Genomic DNA, 13,769 nt, shown 5'->3' on the forward strand with positions numbered 1-13,769 from the left:
GCAACCTAATGGATTTAGGCAGCATAGATGAATAAATAAAGTATTTCTCTCTCTCTTAGCCGTATCTCTGAGAAGTGTCACTGTTGGTACTAATATAGATGGATTTATGACCTTGTTGTTGAAAAGGATAAGCCATGGTTTGGGTGGGGAAAAAACAAACGATAAAATGAAATGTGCTCATTGTGGAGATGCTTATAATCAAGGTCCGGATTTTTATGCTGTAAAAATTCCTAGAATATGCTTTATAATTTGCAATAAAACTAGTAAAATGTCCTGTAAACAAATATAGAATAAAATTTAAAGCTAAAAATCTTCAAATTTACAATAATAATGCTATAATAAACTAATATACCTACAAAAGGTTTTGAATAAAGAAGACATATGAGACAGGATTACAAATTAAAATTAATTTATGTAGTTATTATTTTTTTTTTTGGTTAATGAAAGTATGAAAATGATTAAAACGCTTAAGAAACTAAGCAGTTATAAACATAATATTTTTTTACAAAAACATAACATTTAAATTATTAATATTTAAATTATAAAACACGTTTTATAAACTAAAATAACAATTGTTCATTTCTCGGGACCGCCGAGAAATAAGTATTAACTGCTCCAAGTGGGAATCGAAACCGCAAAGTTGCGAATCGAACGCTCTGAGACAAACCCGCACAGCCGTCACTTCCCTTAGAAAATGGGGATAATTCAAATCCTCATTTGTGTTACTAATTTTCCTGATGTTTCGTTTTTAAATTTCAACATTCTTTCAATAAAATCGCAATTTCAAATTGAATAATTTTAGACATATTTGATTTAGATTCTTATTGATTGAAAATTTCTGTTTCGATATATTTTTTATTAGTTCACTCTACTTTTATTTCGAGAGAAAATAAAAAGAATATCTTTTACTCTACTTATATTATATCATAATACAGAGAAAGTATTACTAGGTGATAGTGTTCTGTTGCTTCAAGTAGAACTTGAAGCAATAGAACACTACAATTAGATAAAACTATATATAATGCATAAAACATTATAACCTCCTGTCGAATATTTTTTACAAACCAACCATCAATCATGCGTGCTAAAGGGAGAAACTTCCAACAGTGTTTTTTAAAGTGTTAGTTGGGCATATAACAATTGGATATTTAATATTTAATTCAAGATCCTTTTTTCATCCTTGCCACCAATATTATGAGTTAAATAATTTACGTATTTATTTATTTAAATGATAAATTAGGGAGCACGATAGCCACGGGGTAACGCGCGTTCCTACTAACTACAAGGCCCCGAGTTCGAATTCGGCTGGGCAGAAAATTGTTTTCTGTTATATTGTATCCGTGAGTCAACTCCTATGAGTTATGGAGTCCTCCTAGGGTCCATCCATCCTCTTAAATTGGGTACGCTTAATTGGGTAAAAATCAGGCGGTCGAGCGTGATTCTGACCAAATCACCTTCTTGCACAACCGTTGGTCTAATAACAGTACTTCTTTACAAAGCACTAAACCCCATGACCCTCCATGGGTTGTAGAGGTACAGATTTTAATTTTTTTTTTAATATTAAATTAAATGTTACCTTAATATTTAACACCCATATGTCTGATATCTATAGATATATACAGTACCTAAACCTTAACAATACACTTTGTAATAGTTAATAGGTTCCTTAAACATTTAATGTTCAATTTATATCAAACCATAGCTAGGATTAACAATAAAACCTCATGATTGTTACAAATCATCTTAAGTGAATGAAACCAACTGCCTGTGAATAGATACTGATGCAGTTGATTTTTATGATGCTCACTGGCATTCTTGTAATATAAGGAAGTACTGAAAGGTAATAAAATATGTTGTTTCTGTAATTTGAGCTCAAATTACATCAATACACTCACGAGATATTAGTGAGTGCCTTATGATATCGAATTTAAAAAGCCGTTGTGTAGTGTGCACAAACTGCCACCCATAAAATTAGCAGGTAACACCCCTAATCGCATTACGCTCTTTTCGTTATTGGCGCTACCAAAGACGGGTAAAAAAGTACTAACCCCAGACCCTTCTTGGATTGTAGATTTTGATTTAATTATTTTAATTTAAAGAGTTTGAACGCATTTTTAACACGTTTCTAGCCGATTCCTGACGTAGGAGCTTAATCTTTAGGTAGCTTTAGTATAGAGTAATAACACCTGACGGAAACATTGAGTAAGTCATTTTGTGAAATTTTGGAACTGGACGTATTTGTAACTGAGAAACTAAAATAGCGTTGTACGCACATATGCGTTTATAAATTTCGATTGCAAAAGGTTCAATAAACTCTATTATAACATATATGCATCAATAAATTGAAATTGAAAATAAAAAGTGTTAATTTACATATTCACGACGGTAGGATTTTAACTCTTAGACGTATAGACGTATCTCTCGGAATCCCCAAAAAAGAAATCTTAGGAACCAATATATATTATTTGATTACCAGGACCTACTAATTCCAAACGGGAACAGGTGACAGAAGTATTTCCATCGTTTTAGGGTTAAGAAGATGTTCCTCCGGTTTCCAAACTTTTTCTACTCTACATCACTATTTGCTTGTTAAACTATTTCTGAAAAATCAACCCCATGAACTTTGTCTGGAATTACCTCTTCATATGAACTTTCCTCTAAAGAAAACTCACAAAGGGTGAAAAAATATTTAAACTAACATGGCAGTGTCCTCAAAGACACCACAACTGTGAACGTCCTAACGCTCAAAATTTTGTTGTGGTATTTTTTGGTTATTGTGGTTTTAAAAAAAAATATATGAAATATATGAAGTACTATAACTTCCGTCGTGAAGTTTGTCCATGGCCTCGTAACAGGTAATGGTAACTGCACTGAAGTAACCAAACGTCACTTCTGAACTGTAAAAGATAGAAGAACAAAGACTACTGTCCTCTTCTATTACATTTTTCCCCTTACATAATTATTTTGATTGAAGGGGACTCCTCCAAACAACCTTCCAAGTTACGTTGTACTGTAGTACACTGAGCCCTGAGGTGGGTTAACAATTGTGATCCTCTACAGCAATTAAGTATACCATGTTCTTTTTTTTTTAATTACGTTGGACAATGAATAGAGTACTTAACAATCTACTTCAGGAACCGCTGTCACCTTGCAACTGAGCCAGGTTAGTATTACGTAATACACAAAAGCCGAAGAGAGTAGCTCGGATGCGGGTGACATTGTAGCCAAGCAGTGCCGTCACAGCAGGCTGGGTTACATTCTCACATCACTACCAGGTCGGAATTGGTACTGTCAGGATGTAAGTCCAAGTCTAGGTGCTCTGAATGCAATAAATAAATACATTTACCAAAAACCAATGACTGATTATTTATTTCAATTTTATATCTAACACACTTTTTAAAAAGCGGTAAAAATAAACCTCCTTCAATGTGATTCGAACAGTGACAGTACAGGCAAATTTTATAAACTTTTTGATTTGTAAATAAATTAAATTTTATTCTCTGTTCTGATTTATCGGTCAGAATATTATGTTACTGAACTTATTACAATTCTCATCAATTGTAAATTCTTTATCACTTATGTTTATAATTAGAAATGATTTTTCAACCACTTTAATTTTTTTTTCTGGCAAAGAAGCACCGCGGCCACAGAGGGCCTATTGTACGCTATCCCGCCTCTGCTCAAAACAGGCCAATTGCCTTTGCAAATCTGGACACTGTGTAAGGATCCACTGTCTCGCAAAGTTTGAGGTCCAAGATACGATCCTTACCGAAGATGAGGCATCGTGTTCTTGCTACTACATCACATCTACAAATGATGTAGTAGCCAGTCCCATTGTCCTTCCTTCAGAACCTGCAGATAGGGGACTCTATCAATCTCATTCTTTTGAGGATTGATGCTCAGACCATATTCCTGGGACCATCCACTCATAAGGTCTACAGATGTTTGAAGCAATCCTGAAATAGTTTCTGGAAATTTGCTTCCTATCAGCGCTATCATCAGCACATTTCTGCGTGTAAAACCTGCATCATTGGATCTAATCAGAGAGTGGTAACCACCATATACCACAGGAGAGGAGATAGCACTCCACCCTGCGGACAACCACCAGCGGGCTTCATCCACATCTTAGTGTGTCCTAGCTCTGACTTGAGCAATCTTGCTTCAAACATCGCATTGATCCATTTGAAAGAAGCTGTCCTACCCTTTTCATTTCCATGGCTCAAAGGAAGGCCAATTTAAGGCGCCTTAAATGTCAATAAAGACACCAGCCATAATCTCCTTATAGGCCAAACTCATTTCAATTCTGGATACTAAGTGGTGTAAAGCATCCTCACAGGATTTCACGGATTGGTAGGCAAATATTTCTACCATTACTACAAGTACCCGAGTCCCGTGCGATGACCAGAAATAATTTTAGTTACCATTGGTAAAAAAATACTTATGAAGTGGTCCAAGGGTAATATACGATTTTTAAATGATTTTTTTATACTTTATATATTTTGTAATTAGATTCCTTCATGTTTTAAAAATTTAAATAAATATGAATTTTCTTTAGTTCTTTGGGGTAATTTACGTTTTGACAAGCGATATTTCGAACACTATATAATACTTACTAAACGCCATTTTAAAGGTGATATTTTAAGCTAAAACTTATCTTAATACAATTAATTTATTTCTACTTATAAATTGGGAAAAAAAAATTGAACTGAAGTTTAACCCTCAAATTAAAAAAAAAAAGTTCATATGAAAACGAATTCCACAATCACAACGTAAGTGCCTGGTCGAAAGGTGCACAAATTAAGTGCGTGGTGGTTAAGTGCCAGAATAGTTTTTCATAAAGATTAATTATTATTTCTGCTGAATGCATATTGGTAATTTTACGGCTTTTTAAATTTAAAATATTAAATTTTTTTCTTAATTTATTTAGTTTTAATATCCCCGATAAGACTAGAGTTATTAATCTGAAACTCACAAAACTGACATAGTTTTTGGAATTTATGATGAATGAACCATGAAATATTTCTTATACTCATTAATATTTCTTAAGCAAAAACATATCCTTCCAAATTATTAAATAAGATATAATACACTGGATTGTGTGTCATGTTAATGATGTTATAATTATTTATAAATAATTATATTATTTTTTTCTAAATTTTTAAGGTAATACTGCATATTTTATGTGTTCATATTTATATAACTTACCTGTAATGTTTTTAATTGGCATAATTATGAATTCTCTACTTTACTTATTTTGGATTCCATTTTATTAGTATGGTTGAAATATCTTCGCAAAGTTTTTATTTAATTTTTTTAGTTGGATAAAAACTCCGGATTCTATTGTCAATTGGGTTAAACTCTTAAAATATTGTTCATTAGCACCCACATTTAGTTATTAAATAATATTTTTACTGATGTTCCAGGTAATTTTTTTAGTGGTAAGGAACTCAACATTAGTCCTGAGAATAATGATGTAATATCCATTTTTTCTATCTTTAATCCTTCAGGACCTCAAACATCGTTCAAAAAATCATCGATTGGTGAAGGCGTCAAGAAACAATCTTTTAAGAAGGATAACCCAGTTTGAATTAATAACAAAATTTAAAATGATTTTTCTTCAAAATAATCAATAAAATAGTTTTTGTCCAGTTCTGTTTAATAGTAGTTTATGATCTCACCACAACTATACTTCTATCCTCATATAATATAATGCAATCCTTCCTTTTCGAGTGATTTTATTCTGTTCAACAGGGCTCTATACTCAGCAGAAGCATACTATGATCATTCCATCATCCATCTACAGCATTCTGTTCACACATGACATTCCAAGCCTAAAAAAACAAAAACAAAAAAAACAGCGTCCCTGCTTGATGTTACAGGAATCATTACAGAAATCTGAATTCAAATGGACTTTCAACAGTACTTCTATGTTGGTTGAGAATTCGTAAGAAGCTGTCACCAAGTAAGTTCCTAGTTCATTCATTTCATTATCTCACCGCAAATATTTGATCTAAGGAATTTCATGGATGTGAGACATGAGAAAAAAAAACTCACGAGAGAAATATTCACTCTCACCAAGATGTTCAACAAAAACTTTGACGTCCCAAAATTATAGATTAATAGATTAGATTGTAAAATCGAATTGTAGATGGATCTTCTTTACGAACAAGTATCCCTTGTAGAGTATTATCCCCTCTAAGGGCTCTCCTGCTATGTTCGAAGACATCTATTTTTATGCCAACTATTTGTTTGTTTCAGATTCAAATCAAGGACTGAAATTAAAAATATATATACGTTAACGTTTTTTTTGTTTTCTTTAGCCTTTTCTTCTTTTTGGAAATCAAAAAAAACAAAAAACAGAACGTTTATAATTAAACTGCACTTATTTTGTTTGAAAGTTTCAGCAAACTTTCAGGAACATATCAGGAAGTGTAAACAATAAAACAGAACTCAACAAATATGTGTATATTGGCCCCCTATAGTCTAACTCTAGGCCTCTCGCGGACCACCAGGGAGGGGCAATTGTATTTGTACTATTGTAGTTGACTAAACAGATGTATGCATTCGAAAAGCTAGAACAAATGTAATTAAATCGTTTAAAGAGAACGAAACAATCTACTTTTATAGTTTAAAGAGAAAAGAATTTTTTCATCATATAATTCTGACGTCATCAAATAATTTTGTAAATACAAAATGTGTTATATATTATAGAAAACAGTGATAAGGCTTACATTATAATATATTTATAAGTTTAGTTTTCGTCATTTCTTAATCCTTGCAAAAATACCATTGAAAAAAAATTATGATCGAAATATAGAGCAGGAGATAGTGCATAGCATTATTTTAGTATGGGTACGTACTCAGCTAATGGCGATCTAATCTATGGTCGTTGCTTATGCTCATAGAATACATAAAAAATTTCTTTTGTCTAATTTAAAATAAAAGTAATTAAAAGGTTAGACATTGCTAGTATTCTGAGACCGACGATGCCTAAAAAACTATAGAGCGGAAAATTTCCAAAGTGTGATTCGAGCTGTATAAGTCATATAATGATGCATTTGTTAATCGTCGATTTTATATGAGAAGAAGATGGCTGAAGGTACAATCTGAGAAGAACACAAATAAGTAAAACATGTTTTATTGGTGTCAATATTTCGGCCTTTATCGGTGCAAAGAACAATGTTCGTTTTTCATTTTTCAATTTCTCAGGGAGGGGATAAGGTCCCCTAGACTCCTTACTCTCAGATCGAGGTTAAAAGATTTATTTCTTAAGATATTTCTTCTAATTAAAGCCGTGGATTTACTCTCATGTTAGGAGTATCTCTATGAATTGGCTATATTGCTATTCATTGAGTTAAGAAATGAACCTGGTATAAGAGCGTAAGTAAACGCGTACATCATCTCTGTATTAATACAATGTGTCAGTCAAGAAACAGTAAGAACCTAAAGCCTCTCTTGGATTATAATGATAAAAAATACATTGCTTTCTATTATATTAATATTTTAATTCTTGTTAAAAGTTATTATTATACTGATTCCCCATTTGTTTCATACAATTTAAACACATTGTTTACTATATACTTCACGTAGAAAAGGTATGAGATCCTTTGAGCACCACAGCTGAAGGTCCAAATGCAATGCGGACGGAAATCAGATTGATGCACTTCTTTCACAGAGATAAGTATTATGATGAAGGAGCCCGGCGTAGAAAGGATCATTTCTCTAGATTGCTTTCACTGGTAACGAACACTTCTATTTCTTTTACTTTTCTTTTTTTTTTTTTCATCAGCGGCTGTTTGTACAACGGGCTCATGTTCAATTAGGGATCACTTTCAAGAGCATGCTCAAGACACCATGCTTTACCCAACCCATATTATATTTGTAATATCCTGTACAATAAACAAGCTCATTTGCGGTGTGGAAACGTACCAGTATAGTAATGAGTTTTAAAAAAATCATGCCTTTCCAGTCTCCTTTAACTATAGGAAATATTTTTATTATTTGAAATTTCGAATATTTTTTTCAATTTCTTTACACTTATTTATTTATCTATTAAATAAATAAAGTGGTATCCTTGTTATGTCTCAACACTCTTTATTATATCAGCAGTCCAACGTTTCGACTAATTCGGTCATCCTCAAAGATAATCTTAAATATAAATTTAAACCTCACATCAATTTTTTTAATTTATTTAATGTAATTTACAACTATGCAAAATAATAAATACAATAAGTAAACAAGTGGAATGTTTCATTTACAATTGAAAATCTTGGGAAGGAACAACCAATTGGTGGTATTTAAAACATTAATTTAAATTAGAAGGTCCCGTGGCCATTTTCTTTTCAGACGCCTCGGAAGATTATCAGGGATTGTTAAGGATGAGAGATTAACTAATGGGTTAGGATGGGTAAGGTGTTTGGAATGAAAAGACGCATATCTGTTTTGGGCCTAATCTGCAACGAATGGGATGTTAAGGTCTTTGTGGATGAGTTTGTTTGCAGCGTAATAAGAAGCATTAAGGATTTTGGATTGTAAGGATTGGATGCGAGAGAAATTTGATGGTTTGGTAGATCGCTAGAGCTCAATTATATGTCCAAATTGGTCTGATTATCGTATTTATAATAATTTTTTTTTTTAGTGAATGGGAAGTTCAGAGCGTTTGTCAAGTAGATGTAGCAATCGAAAGCTAGGTGCAGTTTCTTGTCGTTTCAGTCTATTATGTGAATTCCAAGTCTCTTATCAAGATGGAGTCCTAAGTATCGAATCTACATCAAAATTTAAAAATGCTTTCCAGCCTATTCTGCCCAGGTCATTTATTTCAAGTTAAATTCACCCTATTTTTTCACAACTTCATTAATTTTTAAAACTTAATTTTCGATTAACTACATTATCAACTATCATATAACTGATGTTAGTATCTTAAGTTTATATTTAAGATTGTCCTTGTGGATGGTCGAAACGTTGGACTGTTGACATAAAAAACAGTGTTGAGACTTAACAAGGATACCATTTGATTTATTTAATTTCGTATATTTTTTCACATATCTCTTGTATTAATGTCTTGAACTAACAAGCACAACTTAATATGGTAGCTATGTTTTTTTATTTTTTGTTTTTAAACTGTTGAAGCTTTCTCTAACCAGTGAAGTTTTTTTTGAAGGAAGTTCTAAAGAAAATCGAACTGGCTGGGGTATAAACCTTTATTTGGCAATCCCAACAATAGAAAACATATAATAAAACAAAATAGTTAAAATAAAATAATGAATATTATAAGTGGAAATAAAGGGTCTTCTAGACAAAAATAAAATTAGCAAAATAAATTATGAAAAGATAGAAACAAATTTACAAAATTAATAAATACATAAAAAATGAAATACTGTATGACGACTCCGAATTGTCAGAGACGAGATGGTACGGTCCTGAAGAAAAGACGATGCACTCCAATCGGTCAGAGGAACATATCTCTTACTTTACACATGTGTTGTTACTTATAAAGTATTGCTAAGGTTATTGTTTCGTAGTTATAAATACCGCTATAATTGGTCAAAAGATGGTGGGCCCACGTCAGTACTGACTCTTAATGCATTCAGTATTCAAACTTTAATTAAATTAATTACTCCAATGGTATTCATAAATGCAGTAGACTTTATTCTAGTAATCACAATCAAAATGAAATGTTTAAACACCACATAATTCGCACAAACAGGTTCGGTAACAAAATCAGATGAACTACTAACGGCGTTTGGACAGCTGATTTAAAGCCGTAGATTACTGACCCGTTGCTAGGCGATGCCAACTAAATACTCTCTGATAACGGGTATTCCTACATTTAAATATTATAATATAAAATATAAATACATCTCTTTTTTCTAAAAATTAAATAAACCTCTAGAGAAAGTAACAAAAATAAAATTAATTAAATTACATACTAAGACTAGTTGCAAATTAATTATACAATTGGCGTGAACAACAACATTTTAATGATGAACATAAATCATCCCTCATTTCAGAGTCATTAGGCTCTTACTGATACTTCGGGTATGGTGAAATCTTAAAATGCATCATCATGTTCCGCTCCAAGAGAATTGCTTCCTTTTGTAAGGTCTTCATTATTTCTATTGCTTCATTCATAAATAGCCTACCCATCTCTCTATTCATGAATCTTACAATACATTTTCCATACCACTTATTCCGTGATACATTTTTATTTTATTATATTAGGACATTGTAGTTATTTTCACTGAGGTAAGCAACAAAGTGTTCGATATAAAATATAAAAAAATAAAGAAATATTAAGTAAATACGACAGTTTGAAGAAATAAGAAAATACTTTACAACTTTATCAATTAATGTTTGCAATCAATTATCGCTTTAGTTTAATTCACCGCAAGTTCGATTGGATTTCAATGAAAATGATAAGTACACATGAAATAATTTTTAGTGAGTTACGAGAGGTTCAAAGGTAGAGGTAAGGAATTAGAGGTCTGAGTTCGAAATTAGAGGGCAAAGGTTAAAATCTAAGCTAGGAAATCTATAAACCAATTTGAAGTTTTTTTAATTATTTAAAAAAATTTCAAGTCCTTTCTAAACAAAATAAAATAAATACAATATAATTGGAAGAAAACTTCGGAAGAGAGATGATTGGAAATAGCTGCTTAAAAATAATGAGAGTAATGAAATTCCAAAATGATCAAAGAGTGGATAGGTAAGAAAAGTTGTAAAGGCTTGGTAACTTCATTAGTTGTATAAACTTAAATTAAAACTGTTATGGATATGAAATATGAGTGTATGTACTTCAATAAAGAAGAAATAAATCCTAAATTTAAGGTTAGAAAAATTTTGTTTATATTATTATTTAAATAAAGTACTATTTGTTTGGTAAACATTTTAAATGGTTTGTTCATACTCCTTGGATGTTATTCTTTCATCAAAATAAAGTTCAGAGCTTTCTTTAAATGCCCTTTAATAAATATTTTAATTATTTTCCTTGCTTTTCCCATTTTGTCTATTTCGAATTTCCTGTCACTTTAACATTGTATTCTTTTCTTTTCAGGATCTATTGGAAAGTTAAAGGAAGTAACTAAAACTCCAGTATATAGTTATTTTCCATTATTCAAGAATTTCCGAACAAGAATAAAGACGAAAACATTTTATTTTTGAAAAACGGTTTTAGAGTTGACCAAATGTGTAAATGATGTACTCTATCCATTAAAAGATACATTTAAGACTATTAAGATACATCAAATTTCCAGAATAGAAGAAGAAAACCTTCTGAAAAAAAAAATGAAAAGTAGCGAATTCGATCGTTTGACATTTAGATTGCAGAAAACCAGGATGAGCATAGAAAGGAGAAATCAAGAGACAGGGGTAACCGTAGGAAAGGGCTTGAATAAAGAGTGTAGGTACCAAGCATCTTTTAAATAGTTAACCTTACTTAATAGTTAACGATGCTTCTCCGAGGAAATACGGAGATACGGAATTTCCTTCAGAAAAAACAGAAAAGAAAGATATAACTTTAAAAGAAGTCGAAAATAGTTGTAAAGTCACAAAATTTCTTCAGCTAATAAGAATAAAATTACTTTACTTAAAAGTTTTTTACAATCACAGTTGGGAAAAATTAGATATAGATGAAACTAAGCTAAAATTATCAAGGATACGATATTTATTTATTAATGGTTCATTCATGAGACGGGGTCGTATCAATGAGGTCCCCAGCACTGTAAGGAGCTATACTATTGGCTAGTTGAACACATATTGACTCAATGCCAAGCATATAACTCCCTCAAATCTATATGATATACCAGTGGATCTCCATTTCATCTAGCAGGATAACAAACAAACCGTAGCCAAACTTTTTGAGTTTTCGATCATTCCAAGCTCTACCATAAAATTTAATCAAGTTTTACCACAGGTTCCCTTGTTGTGATAGTTTCACATTTCAATATAATTGTAGCCATGAATTCGTGCCCTTGTCCCCATGCACGGGAACAACCTAAAAGTTTTTTATTACAAATATAGCCTTTGCTATTTAGGAAATTAAGGCACTAATGACCCTGACGTGGTTGTTGCCTTAAATAATTAAATAAAAAAAAAAGGAAATTGTAATTACAAACACCAATATATTGGTAATTTACTTATCCATTTGTTATTTTTCTAGAAATTTCAAATAATTTTACAAATACTTCTTAACACAAAAACGAAAAAAATCTATTTACAATGGCTCCAAAATATGAAAATTATATCCAGTTTTATGATATTTATTTTACTTGACACAATTACAATAATTGTAATTGTGTGTTACAATTGCTTCAGTGTAATTGTGTCCTACGATTGATTGAGTGTAATTGCGCCTGACAATTACTTAAGTGTAATTAATTCAGAGTAGGGTTTCTTTATAAATACTATTTTTTTATGTTTTGGACTACTGAATGGTTATTTGAGTGTAATTAAAATGCAACTGAAACGTGTGATTGAAGATGTAATTAAATTACTCATGTAGTGATTCCTGTCCAATTCTGCTAGCGGACATACGATTGATATAGAGAAATTTGGAGTTTACTATAAACAGCTTTGCGCGTTATCACCCTCCTAAAGCTCAATATTAACATATGGTGCTGTTATCTTTTCACATTTTTTATTTCCTACGAAGAAAATGTAGTAAAAAGCTGCCGAAGCTTGGAATACAAAGTTCAGGCACTGGAGTCAAAACGATTCTAGTAAATTTTCGGGGATAATTTGTATTGGAGACATATTATGAGGCTTTTAGCACCTTCTAATCCGTTATTAAGATGTAATAGACCACAGCAACATTAGAAGAAATTTTTTTTCGGAAGCCATATAAGGTTCCTGCTTCCTGAAATCCAATATACGCGAAGTGAAAACAGTAACGAAGAAGAGGATTACAGTAACGAAGTTATGTAACCAACGAATCTTGATTTTAAGGATCAATTTTCTAATTTATGTTATAAAATACAATTTAAAAAAAATATCAAATAGTTTATTCATGTACTTCCCTATGACAAATTACATTTATTAACATCAATCGACAACCAAACAGCTGATTTGATGATATTGGCTGTTCTTAATGTTATTCGGTGTGCATAAACAAAAAATGCTCCGTTTTCTTCTATCACGTACAGACGTTTAGCAAATTTACGATATGTAAAACCAGTTTTGTAGCATAATGAATAAGTTTTGCATTAAATGAACAATAATAGTTGTACTAGTGTTATTTAAAAAATTAAAGTTAAGTTAAGTAATGATTATTAAATTTTAGTGTGATTAATAAGTAACTTTTCAATAAAAATGTTTTTTATCATTTAAATTAATTAATTCAAAACAAAAATTATAAATATATTTACATATTTATGCAATAACTAAGCATTGTTTAGAAATTGACTTTTAAGCTATTATATACAGTTTTCGTTTCTTTGGAATTTGAAATCATCTTTTTCAAGTCCTCTGACCTTATCTACTTAGTAATAGAATAAGAACATTCAAACAAGTACAAAAAAAAAAATACATTTAATATCGATTGCCAAATCTAATTTTTCAAAGATATGTAATTTAAAAATTATGCATCTGACTCGGGACTAAATAATTTTCTTCTGACCATTAGATGTATTTGTTAAAACGTGATATAACTTCTTCATGACTTTCGAAGATGGGAAATTATTTCTTTTTCTTTTGGAAGTTCTCATTTCGTTTAATTTCATCCTAGATATGTCACCTATATTGGGATTCAAGCCATTTTACGTACCTTTATTTAA

The 13,769-nt window shown here is 31.2% G+C and overlaps 1 long non-coding RNA gene across 1 annotated transcript in view; it reads left to right on the forward strand.

The window, feature by feature from the left end:
* The window catches only part of LOC106679098 (uncharacterized), a 47,589-nt gene extending 36,425 nt beyond the window's left edge, over positions 1-11,164 (forward strand). Inside the window, exons 3-5 of the long non-coding RNA XR_001342893.2 lie at positions 5,752-5,962; positions 7,591-7,739; positions 11,054-11,164. This is a non-coding gene — a long non-coding RNA (uncharacterized lncRNA). The remainder of the gene's footprint in view (positions 1-5,751; positions 5,963-7,590; positions 7,740-11,053) is intronic.
* The last annotated feature ends 2,605 nt before the right edge of the window (positions 11,165-13,769 follow it).

This window comes from Halyomorpha halys, unplaced genomic scaffold (assembly GCF_000696795.3).
Source record: "Halyomorpha halys isolate HHAL.00 unplaced genomic scaffold, Hhal_1.1 Scaffold177.1, whole genome shotgun sequence".
Classification (NCBI taxonomy): domain Eukaryota; kingdom Metazoa; phylum Arthropoda; class Insecta; order Hemiptera; family Pentatomidae; genus Halyomorpha; species Halyomorpha halys.